This window comes from Papilio xuthus, unplaced genomic scaffold, assembly GCF_000836235.2.
Source record: "Papilio xuthus unplaced genomic scaffold, Pxut_1.1 DF828258.1, whole genome shotgun sequence".
NCBI lineage: Eukaryota > Metazoa > Arthropoda > Insecta > Lepidoptera > Papilionidae > Papilio > Papilio xuthus.
In genome coordinates this window covers 442567-451841 of record NW_013530391.1, presented here as the reverse complement: position 1 = coordinate 451841, position 9275 = coordinate 442567, and positions in this window count along the sequence as shown.

Genomic DNA, 9275 nt, shown 5'->3' with positions numbered 1-9275 from the left:
TCTAAATAACATAGAGTTAAGAACTATTTATAGAAAGAACATATATAAAGTAGATGTTCGTTACATACCCATATCTGTGAAATGCAAGAGTCTAAAACTTGTTTACTACTATACTAATATTATAAATGCGAATGTTTGGATGTATGAATGGATGGATGGATTGATGTTTGTAGACGATGTCTACAGAATGACTGTATGGATAGATGTAGAACATAGTCTGGAAGAACAAATAGACTACTAATTTTTTTTTAATACCGCGTGGATGGAGTCTCGGGAGACAACAAGTAAATATTAAAAATAAGTACGAATATCTAAAAAATAGATTTTATAACAATTATAAATGAAAAATTATTGGTTAAAATAAACTGACAATATCTATAACTCATATAACTTAGCTAGTTATTATAAACGTAACGTTTCCTCTCAAAGTATACACAATTCACGGAGATCCTTTGACCTTTTATTTCAACCGCTAACTTTGACCTTTACAAAGATGCCGCTGTAACCTTTTTCATTCTCTATTACTTCAAACCTATATTTAAAGTAAAATAACTTTCTAAAATACAATTAATGTTTTATTATTATGATTTACTAGCTTTTCCCCGCGGTTCCGCGCGGAATCAACCCTTAATGTGGCAAGATTTTTTTTTTTTTAAAAAATAGCAAAAACTACGTTTAATAAAACTAAGTTAAATATTATTTTATAGTGATCATATATTCTTATAGAGTTGTATGTATGGTATAATATACAAAATAAGGGTTAAAGACACTTAGTAACTAGGAAATGTATTCTTCCAGACTATGTTCTACATCTGTGCCAAATTTTATTGTAGCCTTTCACAGTCAATCTTATTACTTTTTTGTTTATGTTTTATCTCGTATATTTTCATTTATTAAATCACTTTAAGTATCTTCATGTTTCCTTAATCTTTATTGCATTTTGTTTAATCCTCAAAAGCAGTCCCGTTATAGTATCCGACGTAGACTTAACTTGCTTTAACTTAATAAGAAAAAAAAATTGTTATTGTTAATTTTCCGAGGCATTTCTCGGTAAGCCTATTAAAAGTTAACTTAATCCCAAAGTGGGAGTCAACTTAAGATTAAATCTAAGTTTAAGTTGATTTAAGTTTGACGATCTCCGGCGATGTAAATTGTTTTCCGTCACGACGACGGTTTTGTTTTTAGACTTGATTTACTTATGTTTTACTTAGTTGTTTCAGAGTTTACAAGTCTTGTATTCTATGTTGAAAGGGATGTTTTCTACTTACTTCGATTGCAGTGAGACTTGTATTATATATGGTTGGCTCTATTTTATAAATGATAGTGAAAGAGATGACTATATACCACTAATGTCGATTCAGTTGGGTGTTTACGAAGAATGCAACATTTTGTTTTACATCATAAGGTGTCAAACGAGCGAGCGGCCACATGAAATCGCTGAAATAGCAAAGTGACCGTTGCCCATAGACATACGCAATTGCATATGCGTTGCCTACCTTTAATCAACGGAGGAGAGGATGCACAGAAAGAAAATATTTTCCCTTTCCATGCATCCTCTCATCCGGAAAGTCCACTTCCACTTCCCATCCTATCCTTTTAACAAAAAGTATTTTATAACATTTTAATATTAACTGTTACTCTTCTACAATTGATAGACTATTACATTCAATCGTTAAACTCTACTTAGTGTAGTTTTCGTATGAGAAGTCTAGCGACTCTGAGTGGTCTATAAGCATGGTAAAACTTGATTATATCGAAGTCAAGATATGTTTAATCGTTGCTTTCTGATACTAAAATCATCCCCGTCCTTATATTTGAGAAAACAGAAATAACAATATGTTTTATGCGGGGATTTCGATCTCATAAACCTACGATTAATGACGAAATAAAAAGAAAACTTAATAAAATGCTATGTTCTACATCTATTCCTAATTTCAGCGAGATTCGTTGAAACGTTTTGAACATTCGCATTTATAATACTAGTAAAATTTAAGTTTTAAAATTAAATTACAGCTATTTTATTTACATTTTAAATTAAATATGGAGGCAGAAGAAAATTAAAATGCGCGACTCTTGTATCAAAGTGCAAGACGAAGGATAATCCTATGGATAAACGTCGCGCAAAGCGTCCGCAGCGCTGCAGGCTTTACTTCGCTTAGACAATTAGGATAGCGCTTTAATATCACGGATTCATTTTTCTAAACATTATTATAGTTGATTTAAAAATAATCTTAATTAATTGTTTAAGAATCTTTAATAGAAAAAAAGTTCTCATACTCTATAAATATATACATATATAAATAATTTGCTGTTGTTCGTTAGTCTCGCTAAAACTCGAGAACGGCTGAACGGATTTACTTTGAAATGTTCGTAGAGGTATAGACAAGGTTTGAAAGGTGAGAAAAATTCTAATAATTGCAGGGAAATAAATTTAATTTTTTTTACATTCCACGCGGACGGAGCCGCGGGCTACAGCTAGTTATTGTAAATGCGAATGTTTAGATTGATAGATGGATACGCGTGCGACAACTATTACTAAAGAACTAAAGTAGTTGGAAAAATCACAACATTTTTATAAGACATTTTTATAAAAAAATTTGAATAATAGACAATAGGTTTCTGACACTAACAATTAAATTTCACATAACATTCATATGTATTTCGTATTCACAATTATAGCTGCATGCTGCAACATTGTGTAGTTATACGTCGCCTTTCAGTTGCAGAGTTGAATCCTGTAGGAATGTCAGCGTCGCTCCGCAGTCAGGATAACAAAGCTGCGAGAATTATGTCAGTTGTAAGATGTCTGGAAATGTTACCCAAATATTATGTTAATTATGAATACATTAACTGCCACATTCATAGTGGGTTTCTAAGACCAAAATCTTCGTTTACAAATTGTTATCTCCGTTTTGTGAAAGATAATGACAGGTGTAGTGTATGCATAAACGTAGTGTTGTTGGTCTACAGCGTACACGCCATAAGTATTATACATGCCGGAGAGAGGGGGCGTCGGTCGATGTCAGACCTTTGGACCGGTAACAAGTGTCGGTAAGTGAACGAGCCAAATATAACGCAACGAATGCTAAAACAGGGATGACGACATGTTTATACAGATTTCGGTCTCAGAAATCTACCTACAGAGTCATTAGATATCCGTACTAAAGGTTTGCTAAAACCATTTCAGTTGCAGCATTTAAAATGTTACAATAATACTAGCTGTCACCTGTGACTCCGTCTGCGCGGAATTAAAAAACTTAATTAGTAGATTTATCTGATCTGTTCTTCCAAATAATATTCTAAATCTACGCCAAATTTCAGCCAGATCCATACCAGCCGTTCTCTAGATATTTTCAAACAAACATACACACATCCAAATATTGTTTTTTTTTTGTTGAAAGCGATACTTCCTAACACACTGCATATTTTTTTAGTTTAACTTGCAATGTATGATATTTAAGGTTTGTGCCCTCAAAACTGAAAAAAATAATTAAATCTCTACATTTTTAATATTTAAAAATGGCGTAAACTTTATAACTATTGTCTATGTTATATGTTTGTACTGTTATAAACAGTGGTTAAAGTTTCACTACTTTGAACAAATTTCATATGTAAAGCGTCTGTAACATTGTAAAGTTGTTCTGTACAGAAATGCATGTGCTGTATGCATATCCCTGAAACATGTTGCTTGAAGCATCTTGCATGGATCTTCAGTCACTTCTCGTTTGTAAATCTTATGACAAACTGAAATAAGTAGAAATTTACTTCTTTTATATCTTTTATGGCTTATAGATAGATGGCAACTCGTAGCAATTTGTGACGTAGACACGATTAAAACAAAATAGTCGCCTAACGGTTGAAATTCTTAGAGTATGGGACTCTACTCTCTCTCTTTTTAAAATATGTTTGCTGTTCTATAGATGTTCCTTTGTCTTTTTTGTAATAAAAAAAACAAAAGCTTTTAATTTTAAATTAACTGTGTATTTGTACGTTGACCTGATTGCTACATTCGCTTAGATATTATTTGATTTCTGTTGCACACAAGCTCGTCTACGATTGATGAAATTCAGGCTAAAAGCTTTGCTTGCGGACTGACGCCTTGCTGAAATTCAGATGCTATTCGATGCATGTAACTTGAATAGTAACTAAGATTCGACCTATTTCCTGTAAAATGTATACAATATTTCGTTCAGAAGAATTTTAATTTCGTAGAGTCAAAGTTGTTTGCGTTTTATAAAGAAAGATATAAAGATATTTTAAATTTGAAAAAAAAAAATGAGTACTAAGAGCGACCCTTAATATAGATTAAGTATGTATAACTGTACATAAAATAATTAATTAAGTACTTAACAACTGAATAAGGCAGTTAGTTTATTAAATTTAAATTTACTGCTTAAGCTAATCAATAACTCTGAGTACGAAAGTTTGTATTTACGTCTGTTATGTAATATTTATCCTATGACTAGCAGTTGCTTGCGACTTCGTCCGCGCGGAATAAAGAAAAAATCTAGTAAGAAATACAGCCTTTGTCAACCATGGATAGTGTAGCTCCACAATAGTGAAAGTACTTTCCAAAACAAACAAACATTCAAATATTGCTTCTATATAATATTAGTAAAGACTTTAGTACTTAGTAATAATTTTTTATACAATTTTCATTTAAAGTGTAAGTTTTAAAATATTTGAATGCTTGTCTTAACTTTTTAACAGGATAAAAGTAGAACATTTTAAAGAATGCTTAATAAACTACTTCCTGAAGCAAATTTCAAAGGAACTAAGTTGTTCTATAAGTTTAATTAAAAAGTTTACAATATAAAAGAGGTTTTATAGCTTAATAAGATGTTATACATTTTCATCCTACTTTTCTCTATGTCATAGAAAAACAGCTACTTAACAAAAAAAATTATATTCGCTTTAAATAAAATTACTTACCGTGAATTTTGATTGTCGAAATAACTGGCTGAAAACATGTTCCAATCACCCATACGATTTAAAAAATAATATTATTTACATTTAGTTATAATATATTTGTTACAATTGTTTTTAAAAGTAATAAAAAAAATTAAAAAAAAACATTACATATTAGGAAGAAAATCCAAAAATGTGTCAGTGTATTGACCCAACACTAGCCTTACTAAAATGTCGACGTTTATGTCCCCTCACTATTCAATCTGACACTTGACTTGACCTTGACGTAAACACGTCATTCGCGCCAAATCATTCTAACACTGTCTAAAAATATTAATCCTTTTTAATATTTACACCTCCTTAGTACTAAGTTCTACTTATCTTTTAATATATATTAAGTTATAAATTAAGAAAACCTCTATAAATTAATAGAGATAAGAACATAGAGCCTTTGTCTACATATAAATCCAAAGCATCTTATATATATTTATATATTGTATGTTAGAAGCTACGTTGATAACACAAAGGACTATGTTTGCACATTCTCTTAAGGAACTTGCAAAATTTACTACAAAGGACTCTCTGGTTTGGAGTACAGTACAGTACTAAATATCATGTAAAAAATTGCTTTAAATTTATAGTGTAAATGTATGAATGTGGAAGAGTCAAAAGAGAGCCAGGACCATGCCAAGAGGTTCCAAATCTCTGATGTCTTTGGTTTGGTTGATTTCATACGTCTTTCTTCTTAGATGTATGCAGGTTGCATCACGATGTTTACCTTTGTCTTAAGAACGTAAGATAAATGTACATCTTACGCTATATAAATGCGAATGTTTGGATGTATGGATGGATATAAATTTAGCATAGATGTAGAACACAGTCTGGAAGAACACATAGGTTTTTTTTTAAGCGCGGACAGGTAGTGAGATTATAAATTAAAAAAAAACACATTGGTATGTCAAAGTTACTGTACTGTTAGCAGTAATCCAGCTGATCCAGTGGCATAGGTCGCTAATACGCACCAGACCCGTGTCAACACTGATAATATTTAAATTGTTGTTTATTTGATACTGTATGCTACACGGAGTTAGAGTTTCTAGACATGACATACGTTTATTCGTCATCTTTATATATATAAAAGAAAGTCATGCTAGTTACAATATTTATAACTCAAGAACGGCTTTACCGATATGGCTGAAAATTGGTGAGGAGGTAGCTTAGAGCCAGGAGACGGACATAGGATACTTATTTTTTTTTCGACTTTATGCCTTGAAAAGCTGCTTTTTATTTAACTTATCTATATATTAAGTTGTTTTATATATCCACGCAGACGGAGTCGCGGGCGACAGCAAGTATTTATTAAAAATGTTAAAACTTGTGATTATATGTTCTTGAATTAAGTAGGTGAGGCAATTTTATTCAATATATTCCGATTAAAAGGGTAAAATGGAGATACATAGATGGTTTTGTATGGTCAGACAAAAAGACGTATTTCAAAAAATATTATAATTAATAAAATTTTTAGAAATTTCTAGAATAAAGAGAATACTCCGTAAAAATATTTGATAAAACACTGAAAATTCACACCGAAAATCATTCATAACAGAATTGACTTTTTAAAGGCTTTTGACACGTAGAAATAGAAAAAATAAAGCTATTGCACCAAACATAAATGTCGAAAGTTCTTCGATACTAGTTGTTGAGGTTATTCTATGTTTTCAGTACACTCATGTGTAAATCAGAGATTTTCAAACTTTTTTTTCTCATAGACATCGTTTAATATTATGAAATGATTTCGGTGGACCCTTGCTACTCTGCACCTATATATTTCTTTTTCAACTCATAAACTTTACTTCCCTACATCACACCTTTATCCGTGGCCTTCAGGAGTTATTTGAACCTTTAATTTGTGCAATTAAGTACAATCCTCTTTATATCTTCTCTAAAGTTCAGTCTCTAACTTAGGATAGGACAGTGCGGTGATGTAACGTGCATGAGGGACAGGGCCGGCGTTAAATTAGGGTGTGATTGGGCGACCGCCCAGGGCGTTGGACAGAGTACCACAGCTCTGCGAATTAAACAGTCTCACATAACCCAGTTAAGGTACGATGTAAAAACAGGATGCCTTAGAAATCTCGTCTAGGGTGCTAGTGGAATTAAAACCATTTGATGTAGGGAAAACAAGACACATCTAGTCGTGATGTATCTGGGAGTAATCATTATGCGAGGCCACGTATAACCTCTAAAACTGTTTAGTATCTTTTACGAGAGACGCCTGAGGATATTTTTATGCAGCTTTATGTACGAAGCATGCGAACACGACGGATCGAAGCTTTTTTTAACTAAAAGCTTTTATGTGGGAACGTGAGCTTTTTTAAAAAGAGAAAGCTCGTTATAATAAGCATTTTGATAGATAAAGATACAAGATAATAGGCGATAATGGTCACACAATTTAAATATATGTTTAGATCTCTATATTGTTATTGTTTCTATTATTTACTAGCTGTCGCCCACGACTCCGACTGTGGCGAATTAAAAAAACTTAATAAATAGCTTATGTGTCCTTCAGACTAAGTTCTAAGCTAAATTTCAGCAAGATCCGTGGAGCCGTTACGGAGATATCTTCGAACATCCATCCGTCCATCTAAACATTCGCATTTATAATATTAGTGAGCTTAGCTTGAGAATCCTTATGAAATGTTACAAGAAATAAATAATCGTAATTATTATTTGACTTTACAAGTTAAAGCGAGTGTGCTCATTATTTATTATAATCTAACTCTATCACTGTTTTCTATTTGTTTCTTTTTACTTATTGTGATCGCTCATCAACTGTTGGGCACCTCTGAATGGACGCACTACGGCCCATAGGGACAGACTAAAATCGAACTCTGTATGTTTAGCCTTCTGCTTACTTTTAACATATTTTTTTATTAAATTGACTATAAAAATAATATATTATATTCTATTTTATTATAATAGGAATATCTTATAATCTCAATTACGAAGTAAAGAAATATATTTATTACAACGCCATCTATTGGAAAAAAGTTACACGAACTCAGTTAAATCGTTACTAAGTAAAATTATTACAAATCTCCACTGTACATCTATGTTTTGTAAAATAATTCTATAATTTATTAACAAACGAATTATAATACAGATCATTTCATAGATTGTTTAATTTTCTCATCTGATAAATCTGTTTGTACATGAACATCCAATTACGAATAGATAATTGGGTAAACAAGATTATTCGCAGATAATTGTAGGCTCCGTAACTACCTAGTAATATTATAATTGAATCAAATAAAATTAACTTTTCTTTTACAAGATGTTGAAAACAATTAATTTCTAGTTATATTTTAAAAAAAAAGAAATTAAAATATGACAAAATTTCACGATCCCGCGAAGACACGATTACCTGTCATGGCGTCTTCGGTGACGTCACATCGTGTTGTAGAGTAGAGTCATATCTCTGTATGTAATTGTGGTACTGAATTCTGAATTGTTATACTGAATTCTGTACTATTAAATTATCAATATTGACAATGGCGTAGTCCACGACGTGACGTCACATCTTCTTTCGTTAACAAAACGCTCTGTTGTTACTACAAACTAATTTCTATCCGAGTCATATAGGTGGCGATTTTCTCGTACAATTGACGGATTGTTTTTGTTGTATGTAAACATGTATGAGAAAGTGTGACTCGTGAGTTTTACTTCAAGTTTTATAAAGCTCACAAGGCACAGTTTGGGCTCACGCCAACTTGATAATAGAGATGAATACACGTCCATCTGACGTACAATAATGCATTACGAATATCATAGAGCGGCCATAAAAATAGAAGCTAGAATAGACTTGCTAGTTATTGATTATCCTATAGCTATCGACCGCGACTCCGTCCGCGTGGAATTTAACGAAAACTTATTTAGTAGCGCATGTGTACTTCAAGACTATGTTCTACATCTATGCTAAATTTCATCAAGACCCATTAAGTCGTTCTGGAAATACTACCCGACCGACTAACAAACATCCACCCATCTACACTTTCGCATTTATAATGTAAGTAAGATAGTTCTGGGAAGTTTAGAATTCATGATAACTTTACAGAACTAAACATGCAATGGCTACTTTTATATTTACAAAAAACAAAAAAAAAATTGTTTCATGTACACTTAAATTTCTTCAATCGGCAATAATATAAGCTAGATTATTTATTTATCTTTCTAAATACCTAATAATATCGTTATTTAAACCAAAGTAATCCAAAGTATCCAAACAATCCTTATCCTTTTGGTGTGAGCACTTAGTTTGTACAACATGCCACTTCGTAATATTTTTAACTCTATCAAATAGTGTCTCA